The sequence below is a fragment of the Peromyscus californicus genome, unplaced genomic scaffold (assembly GCF_007827085.1).
Source record: "Peromyscus californicus insignis strain IS unplaced genomic scaffold, ASM782708v3 Scaffold_7__1_contigs__length_154581171, whole genome shotgun sequence".
In the NCBI taxonomy this organism is placed as follows: domain Eukaryota; kingdom Metazoa; phylum Chordata; class Mammalia; order Rodentia; family Cricetidae; genus Peromyscus; species Peromyscus californicus.
Window position 1 is genome coordinate 110,407,200 of NW_026294595.1, and position 26,664 is coordinate 110,433,863.

General features: G+C 42.7%; 1 protein-coding gene across 12 annotated transcripts in view; it reads left to right on the top strand.

Annotated features, from left to right (window-relative positions):
* Window positions 1-1,088: 1,088 nt before the first annotated feature.
* The window catches only part of Plcb4 (phospholipase C beta 4), a 383,607-nt gene continuing 358,031 nt past the window's right edge, over window positions 1,089-26,664 (top strand). For 6 of the 12 annotated variants that reach the window (XM_052723052.1, XM_052723063.1, XM_052723061.1 and 3 more), the window contains exon 1: window positions 1,296-1,440. The gene's annotated coding sequence lies outside the window, so the exon portion shown is untranslated. Of the gene's footprint in view, window positions 1,188-1,294; window positions 1,441-26,664 lie in introns of those variants that run through there. The other 6 variants (XM_052723065.1, XM_052723062.1, XM_052723066.1 and 3 more) reach the window with 4 other exon arrangements.

Consider the following 26,664-nt stretch of genomic DNA (forward strand, 5'->3'; position numbering starts at 1 on the left):
ACAGTATAGTTTAGGCTGCTATCAAAGCCATACCGAGGGATTACAGGCATGTGCCATCACACTAGTTGGTCAACTTTTGATGGTTATTTCCTTTTTATCCCTGCGGGAAATTGCCGGAACGAATCAGGTGAACGACTGTTTTGCATTTTTAACGGCTTGTGCCCATCGTGCCTGGTCTGTCCTTTGCCCTAACACCCTGCTCCCCTCCCTCCCCATTTCTTAAGCTATCCTTCAAGCCAAGCCTTTTCCTCTTGACCCGCCAGACCAACTCAGGCAGCTGAGCATGCCCAGTTCAGCCTCGAGCATGGGCCCCAGTCCCCAGTGCGCAGGTGCCACGTCTCCGGGTTTTGGTGGCCGCCGTCAGGCAGGAGGGGGAGGAAGCAGAGTGTCCTCGGTAGGAGGAAGCCCTCGGGGAGTTCCGGAGCAGCTCCTGAGTAGGGTCTTCACAAAGGGTGTCCCTGGATGCACACCGCCAGGCCGCCTGAGCAGGACTTGGGACATCCGGGTGTCCGTTGCAGGGTCAGGGAAACCTGGCCAGAGCGGCCCCCAGCATCCCTGGGACCGAAGTCTGTGGGTGGAGTGGGGTGCACGTCTCAGGATCACTTGGGGGAAGACTTTGGAAATCACTTTCTCTCTGGCTCAGTGTAAGCCTGTTGTCGTACTTCCTCTGGCAGATTGTTTCTCGGGCTCAATGAATAAAATGCCTATCTCGCCGTGCCTGCTGCAGTGTATACGCTCCCCGTGTTTGTTCAGTGTTAACATAGACGAAAGCGCAGTTCCCGCTCCCGGTGGCTGTGGCTGGCCCGCGCCCCCTCCTCCCGGGCAGGGCACCCGCTGGCTCCGTGGCCACTTGCGTGTAGTGTCCCGCTGCGAGCTCGGCTCAGCCCCCGCGGGCGCGCGCCGGGACCCCGCACCAGGAAAGCAGCGGCGACCCCGGGACAGCCACCCGCCCCTGGTCCCCCCCACCCGCCCCCCCACGGCCGGCCCGCGCGGCCCCGGTCCACCCCCAGCCCCGCCGGGCGCCGCACTGGGCATGCTCCGTAGCCTGGGCAGGTTGGGGCTGCGAGGCGACGACTTGGGCTCCGGAGGCAGCGTCGCGACCGGGAGCAGGGGCGGCGGGCCCGGGGCCGCACGAGGCCCGGCTCTGCGGGAGCGGCGGGCGGCGCCCCGGGCAGCGGGCGGCCGAGGTGAGCGCGGCGGGGAGGCGCAGGCCGGTGGGGGGCGGAGGCGGCGGAGGGCGGGGCGGCGCCGGAGGGGCTCGGCGGCCGCGGCGGCGGGGAGGGGGGTGGCGGTGTGCGAGCGGCTAAGGAGCCGCGCCGCAAACAAGCTCTCACACGCGCGCACACACTCACACACACGCGCGCGCGCGCGCGCACCCAGCGGGGCTCCCGGAGGCGGCGGCGGCCGCATCCCCGGCAGCGACTCGCATCGAAGTGACAGGTAGGAGAAGGCGCTTCGGGTCCCGCCCGGGGATGCTCCCGCCGCTCCCGGCCCGCCGGGCTACTCGGCTTCCCGCGGGTGCGTCCCGGACGCGCGCGCGCGCCCCCGGATGCCCTGCCGGGGACCCGGTGCAGGTGCGGGGTGCGAGGCGCCCTGCGCGGGAGGCAGGGGACCCCGCCGCCACCCGCCTCCCCGGCAATCATCTGCTACTGGGTTTCCTCTGCCTACCCGGACGTTCACCCGCTTCTGCGCTAGAAATAGCTCGGCTCGACGTGTATATGATTATTTTGGTTGGAAATAGTTGGCACCGTGCAACGCATGTAAATGTGTGTGCGTGTGCATCTTCAGCGTCTTCTGGGGACAGCTTACGAATGATAGAGCATTTCCACTTGACACTGACAGGCTAAGCGCTCCTTTAGGGCAGTGTTTGGGCCTCCTAAAAGCGTGTAAATGAAGGTTGCTTTATTTTCAGAAGTTTAAAGTTATTTTTCTTAGTTAATTAGACCCTGTCTATATTGTACAATATTTCCGAGTTTAGACTTTGTAAACTACTAAATCGAAGTGTGAAAACATAGAATTCTCCAAATGAACAACTCTAGAGTCATAAAACCAGCATTTTTCTAGAAAGGAAGGCAAGTGTCCATTCTATTTCCACAAATATGCATGCATTTGAGATATGACTTAAAAAAAAACTTCCTATAGTGATTTTTCCTACTGTTCCAAAGCAAAGTGCTTGAGATTTAATTTGGGGCAAAACATTCGTGGACAGTCGCCATTTTTAAAAGTGTAAGTGGGATACATGGTGGTCCATAAATTTAAGTTTTCCATTTGTGGAGTTATGTGTTAAATAGTTTGCTTGGCAATAATGTCCAAACACAGGCATTATGCTTTCAAAAACACAGGTGTATAACGTTTTTCATAAAGAATTGAATTTCTCTTTTAAGGAGAAATCAGATCATAAAGTAAAGATGACCAGGAAGAGCAACCAGTGACTTTACCTGGGCATATTCCCATGAGCCCTTAAAGTGAGGGATTGCTCTTCAGGAAAGGACGGTGGTTTTGTGTGTGTGTGTGTGTGTGTGTGTGTGTGTGTGTGTGTGTGTGTGTGTGTATGTAAAATTTTAACTTATTTTTTTTCTCTTTTAGTGTTTTCAGGGCTGATGGTTTTTAAGAGGTGTGTTTGAACTGAGAACCTAATGTATTGAACCCTTCAAACTTTGATAACCTAAGTTACAGAATCATACCGAGGATCAGAAATTCAGCTCGCCAGGACCATGTGGTGTAATCCCTGACTGTCTGTGTTATGTAATCTAGCATGCTTTTTTCCCCCCACAGAACAGTCTTGCATATTTTTCAACTGGTGTATTGATCTATGATATCATCTTTTAAAACTGTAGACAGTTAATAAATGACTGTGTCTTGGGGGAACAACTGTAAGAAAAAAAATTACATTTAAAGTGGAATAGCATTTTCTGAGCATTGTTATGTTTATGAAACTTTGCTGACAGAATTAGTATGTCTTCACATGGAGCAGTACGCTGCAAGGTGCTGTGTGTTAGGTCCCTAATTGTGCTTCCCTCCAACTTTCATTACTCAGCCATCAGAACTTGGTTTTGATTTAGCTTTGATGATATCACTACCAAGCTCTGAATTAATCGCTGTGGAAATGCTGTTTTACAAGTAACTGTCAAAACAGAATTTCAAAGACTCCATTTGATCACAGAGAACACATTTACATCTGTTGGAATAATTCTACTTTTATTTTACAAATGCACACCCACACAGAAGGGCTTCGTACTGCAATATTCTTTTGCAAGCTTTATATCCGTGTGCTTTAAAATGTGAATGACGTTCAACTTACGTGCCCGGGAATCCAGGCTGGGTGCTTGTTGCCCTATCAGATAGGGAAGTACAGAAATTAAAAAACCCTGAGAGGTTTCGGAAGAGATTTTGAAGAGGTGGATTTTAAAGATTTGTACCACCCTTGAAATATTTCATTCTGTCCCCAGCAGAGACCCTTTAGTGCTGGTGCTAATGCGGTTGTTTGTTTTCTTTCCAAGAATGTATCCAGCTGCCTTTAGATCAATGTATACTGCTGATCTGGGCAACATGGAACATATTTGCAATCCTAGTAGACATGGTATTTTCTTAGGCTACTGCTAACCTCTTTTAAGATTTGATTTACTGGTAATTGAATGACTCAGTGCTTGCTTTGCATTCATGCCTACCTTCCCTTCATGTGAAATTGGGTTTATACACAGCTGTGATGTTGTTTGTGAACCCACTACGGTGGCACTAAGTTGTGACAGGCTGGGATATAAGCTTGTGGGGACAGTGTCTGGTTGTCATCCCCGGTTTTTCCGGATGCAGGTAGCAAACGCAAAATTATTCAGAATTAATGAATAGTTTGGGTGGGCTTTCATAACGTTAATAATTAGCTGCCACACTGGATTTTTTTTTTTAATTTTAAAATCTTACGTTGCAAATAAATTACATATTTTTGGACCAGAGCAGTTAGGTAGTAGTGCTATGTGAAGGAATAATTTTTTATAATTTTCACACTTTTAACAAATGTCCTAATAGTGAACTCAAATATTCTGGGGAAAATATAAATATTACTTGAAAAAAATGAAAATTATGAGGCAGATTAGGACTTAATTAATGTCATTTGTGACCATTTCCAGAGTAAGAACAAAACAGCATGTTTGTTAGCAGGGATGACCCAGGCCTTGAAAAAAAAACCCTATCACCCTGAGTTCCCTAAAAGCAAGAATCTCTGCATTTGATACTTAGAATGAGGTCAAGGACCCATGAGGATGTTTAATGGCTACTATTGGTAGTTCATGCCCAGACTGCAGTTGGGAAATAGTTACTTTTCGCTTCCTAAGTGAATGTGTCTCTGGAAAAAGAGAAATAAGGACATCTTCCAGCACTGACAGGCACCTGGTTTTGCAGCTCATGTTCAAATGTTAACCTTGTTTGCAAGGATCTGCTTAACTCTCAGTGCTGTCCATGTCTCCTTCCTTTCCCCTGTCACACTCAGGGTATAGACTAACTTTGCTTCTTTTCCTTTGTATTTGTTTTTCTGTTTAATAGTTTTTCCTTTGATAAAGCCTCTCCCTGAAAGTACAGCTGCTTCCTCAAGCTATAATACTGTTTTCTAGTTCTGCCTTTGAGTGTTCATGCCTCTGGTTCTTTACCTCCACTGGATCTAAGAATGGGCGTATTCCACCTACAGTGTAAGGAGACTTGAGTACATCAGTGAGTGGATGAGTGAGAATCTTGTGTTGTCCTTGTATTTAAGCCTGCTTTCAAAAAGTCATCCCTGAGTAATCTTTATTTGCAAAAACCCATTTCACAGGATCTCGAACCTCACTTTCTAAGAGCCCTGGCTGGCTTTTCCTCCCCTTGGATGCTGTTGCCCAGTGGAAAGTGTAACCAGAGTTCCTAGAGGGTGGCAGTAATAATGTCCGCCCTTTCAAATCTTAGCCCTTTCAAATCTTAGCCAGGAGATCATTTTTTTTTTTTTTTGGGTGTGTGTGTGTGTGTGTGTGTGTGTGTGGAGAATGAATGGCTAGCTTTAAAAAAAAATTCTCAGTTTGAATGGTGCCCCCCTTTTTTTTTTTTTTTTTTCGTTCCGTTATGGAAACAAACAAAATGGGTGGATAGGACATAGGTCAGAAGAAGGGTCTTCTCTGAAGACCTCTCACACCTACTACTTACAAAACCTGCCATGAGACTATTATACATCATGTGACCACAAAGTGTTATCCTCTCTCCTTGACTGGTAGTCTTACCTCACAGCTCTTCTCACACGAGCCCGTGGGGAATTCCACCTCTAGCTTCTGAGAGGGACAGGCAAATCGTGACTTCCGTGTACGCCACCCTTGCAAAGCATTCTTTTCCTCCTAAACAATTAAAGGATGTTATTTAGCTCCTCAGCACAGCTGAACTGAAGTAGCCATTTCCTCAGAGGCAGGAAAAACAGAGTAACTCCGCTTTACCTTAAGTGAATACCCCTGGCAGGTTTTTTATTTTTACTTATTTCCAAGTGACAGTTACAGCCCTTGCTGGAGCCGTTCATTGTTGACCTTTGGCATTTCATGGGTTGAAAAAAAGTGCATTTCATGTGAACTCATTTTGTTTTGTTTGTTTGTTATTTTTAGATTCATTTATTTGTATTTTATGTGTATGGGTGTTTTGCCTGCATGTCTTAGTACCATGTGTGTGCAGTGTCCTAGGAGGCCAGAAGAGGGCATTGTATCCTCTGGAACTGGAGTTAGAGGGGGTTGTTAGCTGGCCATCATGTAGGTGCTGGGAACCTAACCCTGGTCCTCCGGAAGAACAGCAAGTGTTCTTAGCCGAGGCGCTACCTCTCCAGCCCAATGTGAGTTCATTTTAAAACGTATTGTTTTGATAAGAATGATTTGTGTCTGTGACACTGGAGTATTTAATTTTACACCTTTGAAATCTGTTTAGAAGAGTCTAGAATTCACCAGGCTGCACAAATGGTGCATAACCCCCACAGTGTGAAGAACATTTTTGGCCTGAGACATGACCCCTCTCCGAGTTGGAGGATGGGTAGGTGGGGAATTGTGTTCTGAGTTGGCCTTCAGCAGGAAGTGGCACATTTGAGATCTTACAGTGCTGGAATCAGTCATACCTCAGCTTCAATGCTGACAGTGCCTTGAGTTAGCCATGTGCCCTGAGTATCCAGTCAGCCTTGGTTGACTCTGACATTAAAGAATGCCCGCCCGCTCCCAACCCCAGGCTAAGGGAGGTGTTGCATGATGATTGGTGCTGGGGACGGCATTCCTGTTGCTGTGACAACCACTCTGCCCCTTCTCCCACCAATACTACTAAGATCATTGCCCATGGTTCTTACTTTCCTCCATCAGGGCCAGGTGACAATCAGTTTGTTCATTTAAGCCTGCCCGGAGGAAGCTTATTTAAAACTTGTAAGGGGTGCTTGCACCTCCATCCTGCAGTCAGGGAAAGTTCCAGTGACCCCACAGGCCACCTCCTGGTGCCAGGTCTTCCTCTGGACTCACCTCACCCTGGGACTGCATTGGGATAGAGAAGTACAACATTACTCAGTTCTAATAGCCTTAAGATTCTGTGACTGTAGTAGGATTTTGAACTATAATGCAGGAGCCAGATGCTATCCCCAGGGCCTCTGTCCCTCAGCAAGTCTTTAAAATAGACCATATTAAGCCATTTAGCCCCGCAAGGACAGAAACATCCATGAGAAGAATTTGGGGACCGCCGATGTTTAGGGGCACATCGTGGCTCCTCTTTTCCCATGGGCATTAGTGGGAACATTCAACTTCTCTGCTCAGAGTAGTAAGAACAAGCGGAAAGGTGAAAAAACAAAATAAAACAGAAACCCGAAAACAGATTCTTGTTGAGAACTTGAAATGTGCCGCTCCATTTAATCTCCCCAGACGCTTTTTTTGGGACTATGGAGTAGTAATAGTCTCTTAGGTTTACATTTGGGGAGAACTTACCTTTTCGAGGTTAATCATGTGATGGGGCTTAGAGTTGAGATCGAAATCCAGGGAGATTGACACCTAAACCCTTTGTGTTTTGTTTTTGAGTCTAACTGTGTAGCACATACTGCTCTGAACTACAAATCCTCCTGCTTTAGGCTCTCCAAGGCTGGGATTATAGGCAAGCAGCGGGTTAGCTCCAACTTTTAAACCTTGGTTCTTTGTTAACTGTAGTTGGTATAATGCATGCTGTAGAAAGCAGGTTTTTGAAATTTTTTAAATTATTATTATTATTATTATTTTACCATAAAACACAGTGTGGCAGTTGTTTTAAGTGACTGGGCTGAGATGTAATAGCCATGCCTCTGGCAACTGTGGTGAAGATGGGGTCAGAACAGCAAGTTGAGGATAAAGCCCTTGTTTCCACATCTTGTTCTAGGGGTTTTTTCTGCAGTTGCGGAGGCTGGAAGTGTGAGAGAAGGAAGTTAAGAGATGCTAACCAGGGGTAGAGGGGGTGTTGCTAAAAACGTAAGGTCAGCACTCAAAAGAGGGCCACTTTTCACCTGACAGCTCCATGAGGCTCTTGTAGCCTCTGGTTTAGGCGCCAGGTAAACAAGATACACAGGAGGTGCTAAACAGGTGTCAGGGACATTAGGTGTGGTGGCCCCTGGGTTTCCCTTTCCAGGAGCAGCTGTTGGAAGGGGCAGCCACTGCACGCCCATTTTCAAAAGAAGCATAGAATACAGAGTATTGGGAATGTGAAATCTTCCCATTTGAAAGTGCTTGGATGGGGTTGGGAAGATAGTTAAAAACATTGGCTGCTCTTCCAGAGGACCTGGGTTTGATTCCCAGCCCCCACAAGGTGTCTTGCAGCCATCTGGAATTCCAGTCTCAGGTGATCTGATTGCCCGCTCTAGTTTTTGTGGGGACCAGGCATGTACATGGTGCACAGACATGCATGCAGACAAAATACTCATACACGTAACACAGATAAGTAAATAAACTAAAAAGTGCTTGGAAATTGGGCTGCGGAGATTGCTCAGTTAGTAAAATGTTTGCCACATAAATATGAAGTCCTGAGTTAGATCCCAAGAATCATGTAACAAAGCTGCTTGTTTGTTATCACAGGGAATCCCAGAGCCGGGGAGGTGGAGACAGGCAGAACCTGGGGCTTGCTGAACAGCCAGCCCAGCCCAATCCATGATCCCCATGCCAATGAGAGACCCTGTCTCAGAAAACAAAACCCAAGGTTGTTGCAAATGAGGAGTGACCGTTGACACCCGACCTCCACTTGTTCACACACTACTTAGGTTGATGCCAAACCGGACATATTTGTGGCAGGAATTCAGCCTGAGAGCTCCCATGTTGATCCTTTCGTCAAGTGTAAGTTCTCAGATACACTCTGTCCTAGAAAATGCCGTTAGTTTTATTTGCTTTTTAAAACCTTTTCTCAGAGTGGGAGGGTTTACGTTTGTTGGATAGTCCTTTCTTTTGTGTGAGCATAGAGTTCAGATTCTGAATTTCTGGCTTTTTCTCTCTCCCCATTTTCTAAGGTATTGGCAAGTATGCAGAGTTGAGAGATGTAGGACATTGTTTTCTATCTCAGTTCTTGACAGTGCTTTGAAATGTGGTCAGTTTAGCATAGGGAAGTGAGCAATTTCCCTTATTATGGGGTCATAGAGGTTCTCTTGCCTCTGTCACTGGTTTGAAGTCTGTCAATCATAGGATGTCCCTTCCTGTATCAACAGTTGCTATGTTTATCCTGAGCATAGAGAATTTAGATCTGTTTCTGCAGGTGAGTATTTCAAGGTGCACCTGCCCTAATTTTTCCTTCCCACTCTTCAATGGGAGATCATATTGGGTCAAATAAACGTGTAATCTCTTGAGATGGGGTTCTACTGATGTTCTGTTATTGAGTAGGTCACCAAAGCCCTCTCTGGAGTTGAAGATTTTGTTTTTACTGGTTTCTAAAATGATGTAAGTGATGTACTAATATGTTCCAGTTGAAATGACAATGCAGAAATACAGAAGCAGTATGTAAAGCACTCTTCCCCACCTACACCCTCCCCAGATATAGCCACTGGCAACAGCCTCAAGTGTCTCTCTTCCCTCCCTTAGTCCATTCATTTACATACTCAAATACATATACGTGGTTTTCTTGTTATATAAATTGGATCATACTGTACATGCAGATGCTTTTCCTTATTATATAAACTGGATCCTATCACATCTTTCTGTGACTTGTTTTGTCTTCATAACTATATCATGGTAATCTTATTGTCTGTATCCTGGTCATCTCATCTTTGTAACACTGTATACAGTCTGGTATGACACACAGTCTTGGAGTGCTTAAGCGCCAGGCTTTAACCATTTTCTCACAACTGTCTGGTGAAAGAAGATGTCTTCTCATTGGTCTTCATGAATATGTGTGAAAAGTCCTTATTACTAAATTCCAAGAAATAGAATTATTTGGTCAAAAAGGCATATGCACTTTTAAAATTTGGAGAAAACACAGTCAAATTGCCTTTTAAAAAGGTCCCCAATGGAATTTATGTCTCACAGAACCTCAGGTTATGCATATGAATGGATCTTCTAACCGAAACATAGCTCACATTGCTACAGAGCTTTACTAATTCAATTACAGTTCAGTTTTATGCTGTATACCCGGAAATGACTTTAGAAATAGATCGTGTACTTAAACTACAGTACTTAATAAAAAAGTATTCTCTAGTTAAGGGGCTAATGTGACAGCCCTTTAATAAAGAGATATTTCGGAGAATCGGAGTTAAAAGTCTGTTTTCTGATCATCTTGGTTAGCTTTGAGACTTCCTGGCAGGGACATGCCATAAGCATCATGAATTTGTGTTCAGAGAAGTTAGGGCCCACAGGGCAGATGCATAATACAGACTGATACTGACCTTGGACAATTAAGCTAATTTGGGGGCTAAAAATGCCTGTCTGGGCTTGTTGGTAAATTTAGATTGGCTAATGTAGTCTGCTTTCCATGCTATGGGTTCTGAGTCCCTGTGTTCAAATAATTGCAGGTCAAAACTGTTAGGGGGGGGAAAGTATCTATGCTGGACATGTACATGCTTATTTCAGGCAGGCCCTCTGAGACTGAGCTCCCTCTTCAGCCTTAGATATATATATTTTTTGATGGTTATTCCCTAAACAATACGGTATTATAACTACTTATACTATATGAGGTATCATAACTATTGAGATGGTTTAATGTATCAAGGAGAATGTGTAAACAAATGCCACACTGTTTTATCTAAGAGACTTGAGTGTCTATGGAATCCTGGAAATACAAACTTCTGTGGATACTGAACAACAGCTGCATAGAATTATCAAAGAATCCCCTGTAAGCTAGGGTTGGTGGTACTTACCTGTAAGCTTAACACCCAGGAGGCTGAGGCAGGAGGATCTTGAGTTTGAAGCCAGCCTGGGTTACATAAGCATGACTCACTCTCAATATACCAACTCCCTAAACCCAACCCAACCCAAACCAGCAAAAATGTAAACAAGCCTGCAAACAAAACCAAGAAAAACAGGCATCCCTAATACCTTCTCCTAAGAGATTTGGAGGAATTGATAACAATGCTCTCTTAATGAGTTTCTTTAGTGGGTATTTGAAGTTAATTTTCATTTGTTTGAGGAATAAATTATATACAAAGATTGTGTACCTTAGAAACTACAGTGTATATTCATTTCAAGACTTATTGAGAAAAACATAGTAAATCTAGGTCACTGATATTAGACTCTTTCAGAAGTGACAGTTTTGATAATTGCAATTATTGACAATAATATGCCTCCACTTAGTAGTTGCTGTTCAGAATTTGATAGCATGCTGGCAGGAGCTAGGATTGCCATAAAGCCTCTCGGTGTCAGGGTCAAGATATCCTAATGGGGGTTTGTGGCAGGAAGATGGAATCTTCTCTGTTTTCCAGAGATGGGTAGGAATCCTTCATCTGTTTCTCCAAATACCCATTTTCAAACAAGCTTCTGGTTAGCTTGGCAGTGGCATTCAGATCCTGATTGTATGCCTTCTGCGTGTTTATTTTTACAGCACACTGTGAATTGTAGAAATATGGCAAGATTCATTTGGGTTTCCTTGGCATTGAAACCTTACGTCTGTGCTAGGTTTGCTCCTGGAAACCTTATAGTATTTCACAGTTTACAGACAATTTTCTTTGACAATGTCTGTGAAAACTCACTCTTCAAACCTGTGTCTCGGGACCTAACTAGACGATATGTATAAACCAAGTCCTTTGGGGAGGGCTCTAAAAAGGGACCTTTTGGAAAATGTGGGCTGGTATAGGAACACAGTGAGGGGGAGTGCTAAAGGGTGGCCTAGCAAGGACAACTGGGGACTTCTGATTGTTTTGGGGGAAGGAGCAAGGACTGTTCATCAGGAGCTGTAGCCTTTGTAGGGGACACACTAGCCCTGTCCTATTGCAGCAGGGAAAGCAGGGGTGTGAGTATACCTACCTCTGTCACCGAGATGGATGCACTCAGATAAAAGTCACAGGGCAATGGTGGGCAGGATGGGAAGAGTCACTATACGGTCTGGAGAGGCGAAGGCAGAGCTCAGCTACTCCCTGTGCTGGAGCAGGAAGCACATGGGCTAGTGTCAGGTTAGGGCAGAAAACCTGTAGTCTGTTTTATGAAAAAGTAAAACTTTAGCTGTAACAATTAAAATGAAAGTTGAGATTGTTCCATAGTATCATATGGCTGTTATCGGTAAGACTTGTGGTCATCCTTGGAATAGCATTTGTTTACAGTTTTTAAAGTGTCATTTGGAATAGTTTCTTAGGTAAAGCCTTACTTAGAATGGTAAACTTCATCTGTTTATCTGGTAGGCAAGGGTTAGAGGTAAAAGGGATTCATAACGTCTGTCACCATCAAGTTAGATACCTGGGATGTCATTTCTTTGCTTTTAATATGTTATTAAGAGATTTTTATCTAAAATGTCAGGTACAGGGGAAGAGACTAGGAGGGAAGTCAGTTTAACGAAATCTTTGGCATCACGAGGTAGACACGAACAAACTCTATTTTGTCATGTGTTCAGCACAGCAATGAGACACCAGACATCAGCTTCATCTGCTTTCTTGCGTTTCTGATCCTGTTGTTTGAAAAGGTGTCGCGTGCTCCCTGTTGGGTTTGTGCATTTGCTCTTTGTGAACAAGCAATGCAACTTGATTAGAATCCTAAAATCGGGCACCTGGAAGGAGTTCCTCTTTCCTTCTATTCCAGGTTTATAGTTTAAGGATCCAAGGCACGAGCTGCTGTGTGGTCCCAGAGGAGGTGACTGAGGTGTGACATCCTCACTTCAGAGGAAACACATTTTGTAGTTCCTGCTGTAGATTTTGAAGCCCCTGCTTCCAAGGGCTTACTTGCCCCTCGGACACAACATTTTCTTCATGTGTTGGGGCAGAGCTTCACGAGTAACCTTTGCCACGCAGCTCTTAACCTGGTGTTTTCTGGCGACTTCTATATTGCTCTACAGAGTGAGCGTCGGCTCTCTCTCAAACTCTTTCTGTAGGAGATGGTTCTTTTACTTTTACCATTCTGTCAATTTACTGTTTACTGAAAACTCCCGTGGCTGTAAATTTTTGTCTGAGCTTCAAAAGCATCCTTTGTCTGCTAGAGATCTTGGCCTTGCCTGTAGGTCAGAATGCCCCAAACAGAAACTCTCAAATTAACTCCAAATGTGTGTTTTATCTCAGTTTCTAATCTTTGGATACTATGTTGCTCATCTAGAGAGTCTGTCCCCATTAACAGGTCTGTGTACTTTTCTCCTTTCTTCTGATAGCGTTGCCCAAGTTTATGACTATCGTGGTTTTCTTGCTAAGACGAAATGCATGAGAAGAAACAGTTTAAAGAAGGGAAGGTTTATTTTGGCTCCCAGTTTGGAAAGGTTCAGTCCCCTCTGGGCAGGAAGGCATGATAGCAGAGAGGGCAGGTACAGGGCTGCAGGAGTGTGAGGCTGCTAAAGCACATCGATGGTGATCAGGAAGCCAAGAAAGCCTTTGATGAGAACCTGAACTTGAATGCATGAGACCTGTTCCTCAGTGATCAACTTCCTCTAGCTAGGTTCCACCTCCTAAAGGTTCTGCAGCCTCCAAAAATAGCAGCACCAACTGGGGACAAGGGTTCAAATACATGCACCTATGGCAGACATTTCAAATTCAAACCATAACCATAACAATATCCTTATTATTTCAAGCCCTAATTGTTCTAGCTGTATAATCCGCCCTCTGTCCCTCATCCATTAGTCATGCATTCTATTGGCTCCAAAGTGAGCACCAGCTATTCTTAACAATGATGCTGTCCTTTTTTTTTTTTTTCTCCCACTTAGGGGTTTACAGTTTGCAGGAAGAGAGACACACTTTATAACTTTATATCTTTGCCTTTGACTTTGTTCTTTACATCACCTAAAGAAATCTGCACAGAACAAGTCTTGTAGCATTATTTTATTTTATTTTTTATTTTTTTATTTTTCAAGACAGGGTTTCTCTTTGTAGACCTGGCTGTCTGGAACTTGCTCTGTAGACCAGGCTGGCTTCGAACTCACAGAGATCCACCTGCCTCTGCCTCCCAAGTGCTGGGATCAAAGGCATTCATCACCTTTGTAGCATTATCTATAAAACCCTTCCACAACTCCCTAGTGCTTTTAGAATTAATTTCTGTTTCCTTTATTTTATAAATGCAAGCCATCGTTGGTCTGAATTCTGCAGTGAAATTCTAACTCCTTTATTTGTATAACCTATATTAAACTTCATTAGATTCTAAGAATCTAAATGCTGTGGGTGCTGTGTATTTGCTGACTTTGAACTACAAGCCCTCCTCCTGGCTGAATGTGTCCAGATCTTCATAGACTCTGGATGGGGGCCATTTTCCCTCAACACCAGCTTTGATTTCAACCTCAGTGCGGGTGGGTGCTGCACCTCTGTCTCCATGCCAACTGTGAACGTTTTAGCTACAGCATGACTCTTATGCATTGAAAAAACAAAAGTAGTGTATATTAGGGACTAAATAAGCGTTTCTTAAATGAGTGAGTATTAAATCATTGCAAATTCTGCCCACGGAGTAAATTAGGAAAGCAGTGAACGAGCAGGCCAAAGGAGTGCCACAGTTAATAACATGAAGCCATCTATCCACTTATTATAGAGGAATCACTGGTTGCTGACAGATGGCAGAATAACCATTTTGGAAAGGTGATCAGTAATCTGAAAACTCTGTGTTCATTATTTCTCTAACAGAAACTCTAATGTTATAATAGCAAACCACGCCCAGAGACGTTTCCCAGGAGACAGTTGATGATCTACTCCTGGAGGACACAGGCTTGTGTTGTCTTTTCTGTATTATAAGCTCAGTTTTAATGTATTATGCTTGTTATGTGTAGTGTATTTCCTTATAGCGCCAAGTTAGAGAAATTTCCCCCTTCCAACCTTGCAGGGACTTCAGGGGAAGGTGATTTATTTAAAGAGACTATTTTATTTAGTCAGACTCAGGGTGATGTAAAATGCTTTGTACTTACTTTTTGCATTGTATTTTATTTTCAAAACGACCTGTGAACATATCACTGCCAAATGAAAATACACTTAATTGAAGGGAAATATTCCACTGAATGCTGTTTTTGAAAGTGTCTTTTGTACTCCAGAGTGGGGGACCATGTTGTTTACAGTGGTTTGAATTACTCTGAATGGCTTTTGAAATGTAACTCCACCCTCCCCATGTGTGGGGCGGTAATGTTTAAGAGATCTCTCTCTCTCTCTCTTTCTTCCTTCTTTCTTTCTTCCTTTTTCCAATTCACATCTTTTTGACTTAGCAAATCTCTTAGCTTTGTGTAGAAAAAATGCTGCTGAGAATGTTAATTGTTAAATAGAACATTATTCAAGTTTCAGTAGTGACAATATTTAGGAGGATTTTAGTTTAGTTACTGCAGCTGTTTAGAAAATACTTTGAACAGCAGTTGGAAATACACAGAATATTTCCTTTTATTTAGAGTCTTTTGGATCTGTGAGGCCCTTGCAGAATCAAGAGCCTGGCCTCATTCTGTCCATTTTTTGTTCCGTTTGAAGGAATCAGAGTAACTGCTAAAGCTCCTCTCCATCTGTCATAAGTAGCGAGCAGGGGATTTCTCCATCCTCCCAGGGAAAAGGAAGAATTTGAAGCACACAGATGACTTGGGTGTTAATGCCCATCCTGATGGTAACTCGGTATAACTGTTCTTTTCTGAACTGTTCAGTTACAAGCCAACTCTTGATTTCTAAGTTTGGATTCTATAAACAGGGCAATCTCACAGAATTCTCAGAATGATTGAAAAGTGGGAGTCTGCCCCTTAACTGATAGCAGCAGATGTCTTTCGAACCTTCTGGAAATGTTCTTCTTTGTACCAAACCAAGGTGCTCCCAGCTTTGTGGGAGAAGTGGTGACATCACTTATTTGGAAGGTATACTTCCAATCTCAACAAAATATTTGCTCTATAATATTTGAAGAGAAACTCACCCATTTCCCTGTGGAAGTGAGAGTAGTCTTTAAACCACACAAGTGACGAAATACCAGGAACACAGTGTTTAGGAGTCACTGCTTCCTACATTCCCCTACCTTCCCACAACTCTGAGACCCTCGAGGTGGAAGACACACACACACACACACACACACACACACACACACACACACACACACACAGGCACACATGCACACAGGCACACAGACACAGACAGATAGACACATACCCACGGACATACACAGATAGAATCACACATCCATGTGCATACAGATACACAGGCAAACAGACACACACACACACACATACATACACACACACACACACACACACACACACACGGGCACATAAACACAGAAAAATGCACACAAAGGCAGACATACACCCCCCCATACACACACACACACACACACACACACACACACACACACACACACACACACTCTAGCATTCAAGTATGAATTGGGATAGACAAGAAATCACACTAGAGAAATGGAGTGGTATTTTAGAGTCGTTACTTTGCAAAATCATAATATTTTAGAGTTATAATTTAGAGTTGTAATATTGCAGTATTTTATAATGCAATGTCCCAGGTTGCTTTGAGACCCAGCTCAGAACCCAGTGTGCTTTAGGTTTGTTCTGTGTGCCTTGGGCCTTAGGAATGCAACCTCATTCTCTCCGCAATCCGGCAGGGTAGGCATAATCATCATTTGATACTGAGAACACTGAGTGATTAAAACATTTATTCAAGGTCTTGTGATTGATCTACAGTACAGATAGGCTTCAAAATAAGGTTGACCTGAGTGCACACTGCTGTATCTGTGCCTGCATGAATACAGAGGAAAGGTCACATGAGGACACAAATGAGAAGGTAGCAGTCTTAGCCAAGGAGACAGGCGTCAGGAGAAAACAAGACATCCTGGACCTTGATCCTGAACTTCAAGCCACCAGAACTCTGAGAATATACAATTTCTGCTTTTTAACTACGTTGTCTGTGGCATTTTGTTACAGCATATAATAGGGTCTTATTGAGATAGTAACCCAAATATATAATATATATTTATACACATACATACATTACAGAACACAGTAACAGAAATGACTTACTGGTTATACTGGTTCATTTTTAATACATTTTATAGGTGCTGTCTCCTGAGAGCCTGTGATTTTGTACAGTTCAATATTTACTCATTTACTGTTTACTTGTATTCAGTGTCTTACCCCTCTGCTTGCACGTGCACGTGCATACGCAGACACACACACACACACAGACACACACACACACACACACACACACACACACACACACACACACACACACGTTGTGCAACCACGCCCGAAGCTCCTTCAGTCTGAGGTTGACTGTTTCTGTTTCCTCATTGACCTTGCACAATATTCGACACAAACCAAGCATTTTATATTTGCTTGTTGAGTAAGGTATGTAAAGGAAAGTGCTTGGTGATTTAGAACAGAATGATAGAAACATGCATGTTTTTTTTACCTTGGAATATTAATTTTGGCCTTTGAGCATAAGCTCCTTCAGAAGGCTTGCCTTACAGTGCTTTTTGAAGCTTTACTAAGGTTTGGTGGGTGGGGCTTAAGTAAGTCCTTGTCTTTCTTACCTGTTTTTACTGTGTGGGTTTCACATACTTCTTTGAGAAATCCCAGAATTGAAAGATGCCGTATTAAATGGTCTTAAATCTTTTTCTATAATTACTAATTCAAACTGTTGTCTTGCTTATAATTTTATAATTTCAATATTTGTGGAATTTCTCTGCTGTTAGCTTAAGTTCTAGGATAGTTTTATAAAAGTTTTTTTTTCTTTGCATTTTAATGATAGTCTAGGGAATATCTTAAATTCTTTTTAGTAGTTGAAGGTTTCCTTTTGTCAGATTTTTCTGTTTGGAAAATAAATGATCATAAATAAGACTTTCACTAGGTACAGAACACCCGTTTTTGTGATTTGATATTCATTGGAGGAACACATTCATCAGAATAGAGTTGTTATGAGTGTGGTATTTTATTTAATTACATCTATACAAATTACTGATACAGAAATAAAATTTTTATGGAGTTGAGGTTATAAAATAGGGAACATACCTGCTAAGTGATTTATATTCAGTATAGTCTTAAAAATAAAGATTGACTATAAAGGTATCATAAATACAAAGCATTATATTATTATGCTTTAAATTACAAAGGAATACACAGATATTTTGTGAAACATTACTATCTGAGTAAACTTTGAAATATTGTACTGCTAAGTGATAGAGAATTTGATTGTGTAGAGATGATGTACTTTATTTAAAGCACTCTACCCAGAGCCCGATTTAGCTACATCACAGAATAAGGTTAGATAGGACATATAGTTTCTGTCAGTGTGTGTATAAAATTTCGGTGATTCACTTGAACAGCTCTTATCATTGGAATTCATTTTAATAAGGCATGAGCTGTGTGGTATAAGACCAGTCACAGTGAAACTCCAATTTTTAAGTCAGAATCATATAGTAGCTAGCACCCAGTAGGTTCTTATACATGCCCTAATATATAAGATGAGGAGAGAGGCCACATGCTGTTCTTCTACATCTTATCTTAGTTCATTTTTTTATATCCTATTTTGAATTTTTATGTATTCTGCTGTTTCTATAATTGGTATCTAAGCAATGCATTTTTTAACATTAATTATCAAGTTTTGTCTGAGTCTTAAATTTCATGTGGTTATGTGAGGCAGCATAAATGGGCATCGTCCACCTTGCTGACACCTCCTTTCCTCAGTGGGAAGTATGGTGACCTTGACTGTGACTTTGATATTTAGGATGGCCGATGATCTAAAAAGACAAATCCCACTGAGATTGTAAATGTTCATTCCTATAACACCTTCAACTACACAATAAAATAATGCAGAAAGCCACCAAGACTTGAACATTTCAGCTAGGGATTACCTTAAGCATCATGGATTTACCCACTGGAAATAGTTCATTTTCTGAAGAATCGTTCTCCATTCTGTAGGTTAGTGGTGAAAATTCTGGGGACAACATGGTTCTTTGGTTATTGTAGCTTAGAACAATGGGACTATTGTTTATAATTTTGAAAAAAATCTCAACAGTTAAACTTTTTTGTTTGAGGGATGTTTGAAAACGTGTCTATTGCGTGACTCGGTTTGGAACACGGGGTGCTGAGAATTAGGTCGTCATTGGGATTCTTCTCCTCTCTTTGTTGTTCACTTTGCTCTTGTGAAGTGAGGCAAAGCCTCAAAAGGTGATCATCTGAAACTCATTTGTGTCACTACAAGAGGATACGTGTTATAGTCCAAGCTCCTGTGCAGAAAATAGCTCTTTGAAGTTATTCTCAGGTACAGCATCGATGTCTGGGAAGGAAAGCCAAGAACTTGGAGCACTCTTCTGGGGGAGGCTTAGCAAACTGGGTAGGAGTGTGAGTCATGGCCACCCAGAATTGTTCCTGACAGGCCAAATGACCTTGGGCAATACTGATTCCTTCTTCATTGATTTTCTTGTCTGTCCTGAGGGACGTGGCAATATCCTCATTCTGTGGATAAGGAAACAGTCTCATTGAAATAGTTTGTTTAGGGCTGCAAAGGAAGCCTGTTGCAGAGGTTGAGCTGGAGTCAGACCCTCTCAAGGCCTCCTCCTCTGTGTCCATTCCCTGAGCCTTCTCCTCCGAGGCTCTGTTTGCCTAACAACCCAACCAATAATTTTGATCAAGTTGAGTATTGTATTCCTAATGAAAAGACTCATCTTGGAGGTTCTCAGAATGCGAAAAAAGTCTCTAAGAAGGGATTTGGGAGATCTCATCGGCCATGTCCTGACAGACTCTTCTGAAGCAGGCCATGTCATTCTCCTGGTGGAGAGGGTAAGATAAGTGAAGGCTTAGGCTTCCAGAGCTTTGTGTAAGGTCTCTGTTTTTATTACCAGGAAGGGCTGCTTTCTGACATCCCAAGCTCTGTTCAAGTCTGTTTTGCCTCATCTTTTTCAAACCATTAGTGTAGTGTATTTCTTACCCAAAGAGTGGGTGAATCTCTTTGTAGAGATTGATTGATTGAATAATTGGACTTCTTCTGGCAAGCTTGACTGTTTGGGTGAAATGTTTAGTCTCTTTCCTTGGAAAGTCACTTTGATATGGTTGGACTGTGGTGTGAAGAGTTCTGAGATGTATTGGACTTTGACTTTTTTCAATATTGTCTCAGTTTTCTTTGTGACTTAACTTTATGGAAACAAATCTACAAGTTGGTGTTTTGGGTAGCCATTCCAGCATTGAGGCTTCGGTAACTGTCATGCCTACAAGGCGGGGCCAAGAGAGGACCCTAAAGACCTGAGATCCAGATGTGCCGGCTCTCTTGGCTCCTGGACCCTGGACGCTGGAGGTAGACTGAGCAGAGTTCTCCAGAGAACACCACCGGACTGCGCCACGTCTTTCCCAGACTCTGTAAACTATCCATTCACTTGTAAGTTATACCACAAAATAAACCTCCCTTTTAACTACATGGAGTGGCCTTAATAATTTCACCAATAAGTTGGCTTCTCAGCGTAACTGGTTTGCTGACTGGATCACATTACAAAACAAATAGAAAATACCTTTATTTTTCTCCGTTCTCTCTGTTGTATGTTATGTTTGGCACACCCCATAATTTGGAGTCATCATAATGTATTTGGAGCAACCTAATTTCAAATACTAGAAAAAAATGTACACGGGTGTCCATCAGAGTGTCCATTCTCTCATCCAGTTGGTTGTGTCTTCTCCCAATATCAGTTCTTCCACCTGACCCCTGGCTTGGTCATCAGCCATAAGGAAGAAGGGCAATCTTTAGCAGGATTGGGCCAAGGCTGTTGCACTTAGCAGAGCAGTTGGTTGCATGGCTCTTCTTCCTCATATGTACCTGATCCACCCTTTGGAGGTTCTTGTACGATCATTGGATTATGGCTTTGGTTAAAGTGGTCCCTGTCTGGATAACCACTTAAGAATTTAGCACCTCTCCTCTAGTGGTACTTCACTGGATTGTTCTTGTACCTCTGTTCAGGAAGCTTACTTGGGTGGGGCACTTAACAGAATCACCAAAAATGACTGTCTCATGAAGAATACACTTGGCTCACAGGGAAACGCACGTCTTCTACTATCAGACTTTGAAGCACAGCCCTTCTCCACTTTTCCTAGGGCTCTGTTAATTCTGTTTTGTAATCACAGACAGCACCAGCCAGGTATAGGTTCTCCACCCTCATATGGCCCATAGATCAGTTCATGAATTTCTTGAGTAGGCATGCGTTCAAACAGCCAGTGGGATATCAGCCTTCTGCACTGAAGATAGCCCCATTTATGAAGATGGTTTGGTGGACTTGGTGGGGCTGGTAGAGAAGGCAGGAACGGGAACAATTAGATAGTCTTAGAAGAGTCTTTTGCTGTTCTGTGGGCTCTTACGTGTGGATGGTTTCTGGTCTCATCTGGCCATGTGCAGCAAAGTCTGTGAGTATGCAAGAGAACACCTCTCATTGTCTGGTGTATCAAGAGTTCAGGTGACAATCTGAAACATCAGGACAGTTCCTGTTCTGCTTCTCTTGGAAATAATTTAGAGAGTAGGTTTTTAGCAGTGAGATGTTCGAGAGTATTAAACCTTGAGAAACACTCCTTATCTGTGAGCTGCTACATTCTACAACTTCTGTACTCTGTAACAAAAATACTAAGGAGCAAATAAGTGATTAATTAAAGAACACAACGTGATTGCTGGTATTGGTGTTTGGGTACGGTAAAGATGACTGATACAGGAGGAGGAGTGAGATTTCTAATCTGCCATATTCTCTACTTATTTGGTTAAATAATAGGCCACCGAAGTGGAAAAAATAATTCACAACTCCTGTTAGCTCAAACTAGTCAGTCAGGTTGATCAAGGTAGATGAAAGCTGAATTGGATGGGCAGGTGTCTCTGCTAGAAATCTTAGCCAGTGCAGGCTGTACACATTATATATATATTTTTTGAATTTAGTATATGTTTGTTTATATGATGACTATACATTTCTGTGTATTTATACATGTAAATAGAAATGTGTACTTTATAGTCCCAGTATAGCTTGCAAATAACATATAATGTAATACTGTGTATGAAATTGCCTTAGTTAGGGTTGCTGTTGCTGTGATGAAACACTATGATCAAAAGCAACATGGGGAGTTGAGTTCCATGTAACAGTTCATCACCAAAAGCAGCGAGGGCAGGAACTTACATAGGATGGGAACCTGGAGGCAGGAGTTGAGGTCATGGAAGGGTGCTGTTTACTGCCTTGTTCCCTGTGGCTGGCTCAGCCTGCTTTCTTATAGAACCCAGGACCACCAGCCCCCTGATGGCACCACCCACCATGGGCTGGGTCCTCCCCCATGAATCACTAATTAAGAAAATACCCTACAGGTTTGCCTGCAGTTGGATCTTTTCTCAGCTGAGGCTCTCTCCTCCCTGATGACTTTAGCTTGTTTCAAGTTGACATAAAATTAGCCAGCACAGAACTATAACAGATGCATTTTAATAGTTGGCCCAAGATAAATGGCATAAAGTATAAAACACATAGTTTTTTCCTTAATTTGTAATCCATATATAGATGGCCATAAAATGCATATATTAGTTTATTGATTTAGAAAGTAACTTCAAAATAATTAACATGATTTTGTCCCAGAATCTGGTACATCTGGTGACACATGATGAGAAGTCATTTTAAAATTATAAATTTAATTTTGAGCAAAGTTACTTGTCACCATGCTTCTAAAATTATAAACATGTATAATTTATTATTATGATATGAATAAAAATATGATTATATCTTGGTAGTATCAAAGAATTTCCTTAATTAAAAGTTTTATTTTTAACTATGAGTATGTGAGTGGTCTGTTTGTGGGTTTGCACAAGTGAATGAAGATGCCCAAGGAGACCAGAGGTGTTGGATAACCTTGAAGCTGGAGTTACAGGTAGCTGTGAGCTGCCTGATGTGGGAGCTGGGAATTGAACTTCTGTCCTCTGTAAAAAGTGTAAGTGCTTTTAACTGATGAGCCTTCTCTCCAGCCCCAGTCTCTAAGAGTCTTACAACTAACTTTGAGCTTATAAACATATTACATGATCATTCTGAAAATACTGTTGGAAACTAAAAAGCATGAAGGAACAGTGGTACTCCAGTCTGTTCGGAATAGAGCTGATCACTGCCGGCCAGGGCCAGGCGGAGAAACAGCACATTGCTTTTTATTGGTACATTTTTTTTTCCACGAGTGTCCAAAAAATTGTCTTTTTGTGGTGGAATGTCTTTAATTTATATTTAATAAAATAAAAAAAGGTAAAGCAAACAAAGGGGCTGAAGAGCTAGCTTAGTGATGAAGAGCACTGGCTGCTCTTCCAGAGGACCTGGGTTTTGTCCTGAGCACCCACATGGCATCTCAAAATCGTCTATAACTCCAGTTTCAGGGGATCTGATACCCTCTTTTGGCCTCCACAGGCACTGTACTCATGTGGTGCATAGATGTATGTGCAGGCCAAACACCCACACACATAACATAAAAGCAAAATAAAAAACTAAAACACACACACACACACACACACACACACACACAGAGAGACCCAAGCAAACCAAGAATTCTTTTTATGTTCAGACTTTGTATATCTAGGAAGCTGTCCAATATAATCAGAAATTTGCTAAGTATAACTCCTTATATTTATTTGTAGAGTATCTGCGTGTATAATTTTTTTTTGAGATTAGTCAGTTGTTGCTAATTACTTTAAGATGCAGAGAAAGAAAGAAGGAGAGATAGCTGATGCATGAAAGAGTTACTCTAACACACGTGTCTCTTAGCTCCAGTCTTGGTATCATGTTTGACAGCTAATTTCACTCGGACCTCGGTATTTCACTGTGTAAATGGGACAGTGTCTTTCTGGTATGGGCTCGAATGTGAAGGGGAATATCAGTGCCTTTGGCCTGTTTTTCAGGGTGTGCGCCGTGCAAGGTGAGCTTCCATGAAGGATTCCCAATTTGCTAGGAAGTCTGAAGTTTGTGATTGAAAAAGAAATTGAAAACAGAGTTCACCTGCATTGCCAGACACTGCCTTTGAAAGCCATCTTCTCCCTCCTTCTTTGTGATCCAGCCTTTTAAAGCCATTGGCCTTACCTGGAGGTTGAACACAGAGAGAAATAACTCCAGAAGGATTGTGAGCATCAGGGTCCTATTTGAGATCAATTTTCTCCCTTTTGTATTGTGGGGAAAGTATTGAAATAAGAGAAAGGAAGGAAGAAAGGAAGAAAAGAAAGAAAAAGAATGTATTTATCTCTTAAAAGGAAGGTTCTGTTGGGGTGAAAAAAAACCCCACATCACCCTTATTCCAAGTGGAGATTTTTCTTAAGAGCATCTGTGTGTGGAAAATTTTAAAGTCAGAAATAACAGAAAGGGTGAGAAAACAATGCCTTGTCACTTAATAATTTCAAATAAATTTGGCTTCTAACACATTTCAGTTTTTATATCCACATGGGGATTTGACATTTATTTTGATAGAGATGATGACTTGGAAAAATACTCATTATTGCTACAGAATTGCAGGGTTGCGTCACCTGGGTGGTAGAGCAGAAGGCTCTGGCTAATGTGTTGTGGTTAACTTTTCCCTTCAGTAGCAAATATTGTAGACTGTGCACATATTGTGTAAAAATAATTAGCAAGTGTTTTGGGGGTGGAGAGTCTGTTTCTTCTCCATGAGCATTGATGAAGTTGTTGAACTCTGTGTGTGTGTGTGTGTGTGTGTGTGTGTGTGTGTGTGTGTGTGTGTGTTATAACAGCTTATGTCACTACGATGTTGACTGGATAAATATTTTTGCTGAGGTTTTCATCAGCTTTAAAGAGGTATTATTTATTCAAGGAAAAGTGTTAGGAATGTAGTTCCGTATGCCTTTGATATGTCTCTTTCTGGGGTGAATTTCCCCCATTCTCAGTTCAGTTCAGTGGAGTCCTCTGTCTTACATGCTTTGGTCAGTCTGCTCAGGAATGGTGGAGTTTCTTTGTAAGGCCATCCAGGGTCAGGGGTCTCCAGGGTCTTGGTGTATGTTCTCCAACCATGACAGGGGTGCTTTAGTATTTGTGTGCCATATATGAGGAGGGAATCTGTGCAAGCTTTGTGTTACTGTGACCAAATGCCTGACGTTCGCAGCTGAAGAAAGGAACTTCTATTCTGCTGCACTGCAGGAATGTTTGATCAAAGAAGTCTGTTGTCATGGTCAGGACCAAATAGGAAAAGAGGCAGAGAGGGAAGGAAGGGGGTGGGGGTCGGGAGCCTGGAGAGGAAAGGAGGGATTAAAGTCCCATTGTTCCCTTCAAATACAGGCCAGTGACCTGAAAACCTCCTACTAAGTGCCACATCTTAAGGATTCCAATCTCACAGCATAGTGCCGGGGTAGGGGGTGGGGAGTGGGGAGAGTATGGCCAAGCCTTGAACATGATGGGAAGACATTTAAGATCCAGATTCTGATGGGTCATCTGACTCTCAGGGACCCTGAAGCCTTCAGCTTGTCTAGGTTGGACAAGTAGCTTTTTCATAAGCATGCCATAGTTGCTCAGCTAAGTTGGCAAATCCCTGTCAGGGTCATGTGCAGCAGTGTTGCCTTAGAATATGGCAAATGCTAGCTGTGCTTGAGGTTGCTTTTGGGTCCATACATGGAGGGTTCTTGCGAATGTTTCCTGCGCTCATGTCTATGTGTCACTTGCAAATAATGTTTTAATAAAAGGCCGAAGTGGGAGGTGTGGCGGAACAGCCACATGAGCACTGACCTTCCTTAGGTGTGCCTTTTACCAGGTACATGACTTCAGCCACTCTCTTCAGCTCCCTCGAAACATGTGCTCATCTGAAGGGTGCTGCTGGTGACTGTGGAGCTGTGAGGGAAGACTAAATGAGAAGCTAGGTGGAAAGTGCAGAACAGTGCTCTGGTGGTGACTAGCCATTGTTGAGTGCAGAGTCCTTCTTACTGGACACATTCAGCAATTTAAATGCCATGCTGGTTCAGATGAACTGTTGATGCAGCTTGTTTGGAAGGTTGTATACTCTCTATGAAGTCTCTTAAAAAGTAATCTATACGTTGATTTACTTATTCAGTTATTTAGTATTTATTGATAGTTACACCCAGCTTCCTGGGCTCTGTCAGCGTAAATGAGTAGCGAGAAGTTACTATGGAATTTTATGTTCCAGATGTTTGGGAGATTGTAGTAGACTTTCTTTGGGTCACCAACCAGCTCCCAAATCAAGACATGGAGATTTATTATTAGTTATGAATGCTCAGCCTTATTTTATGCGTGTCCCACCAGCCCTTATAACTGAAATGAACCTGTTTCTCTTCATCTACATTTGCCTTGGGGCTTTTTACCTTTCTTTCATTCTGAGTGTCCTACTCCATGTCTTGCTGGCTGGTGGCTGTCTGGCTGACTGGTCAGGGTGTCTCCCTTTTTTTCTCCCTCATTCTCCCCTCATTCTATTCTCTTCAAGCATAGATTCCTTTTACTTACTCTCTTTGCCCGCTAGCCCTCTTTATCCCTCTCCTGCTTTTCTATTGGCCGTTTAGCTTTTTATTAGACCAATCAGGTGCCTTAGACAGGCAAAGCAACACATCTTTACATCATTAAACAAATGCAGCATAAACACATGTAACACATCTTTACATAGTTAAAGTAATATTTCACGACAGGAGATGGCTTGGGGGTAGGGGGATGCATAAGAGTGCTTGTGGCACGTGATTGAGGGCCTGGGTTTAGATTTTCAGCATCCATGTAAAAAGCCAGGTTTGATGACATCCTCCTTTAACCCCAGCAGTGCACGGGGAGGGGGGGGGGGCAGGAGTGTATGGGGGCATTGAGGGGTGGAAGGAGTTGGAAGCTGGAAACAGGAGGATTACTGGGGCTTCAGTGAGAGAACGTGTCTCAAGAGAATAAGGCAGAAAACAATAGAGGACACCCAGTGCCAGTGTTCTCTAGCTTCTGAGTGTGTATGGGGGTGTTCACACATCTGTGTACACACATATGTACACATGCACACACATACACACACATTAAAAAACAGAATTTTACCTACCACAAAAGGTTCGTGCCTTGAAACCCATAGAAGAAGGAAGTGACCTTTCGGTCAGGTTATCCCTTAAGCCCTGAACAGTGTCTTTGAGCTCTTGTTTTTGTTCGTGAAGATTTGTTTGTGCCATTTAATCTAGTCATGCCC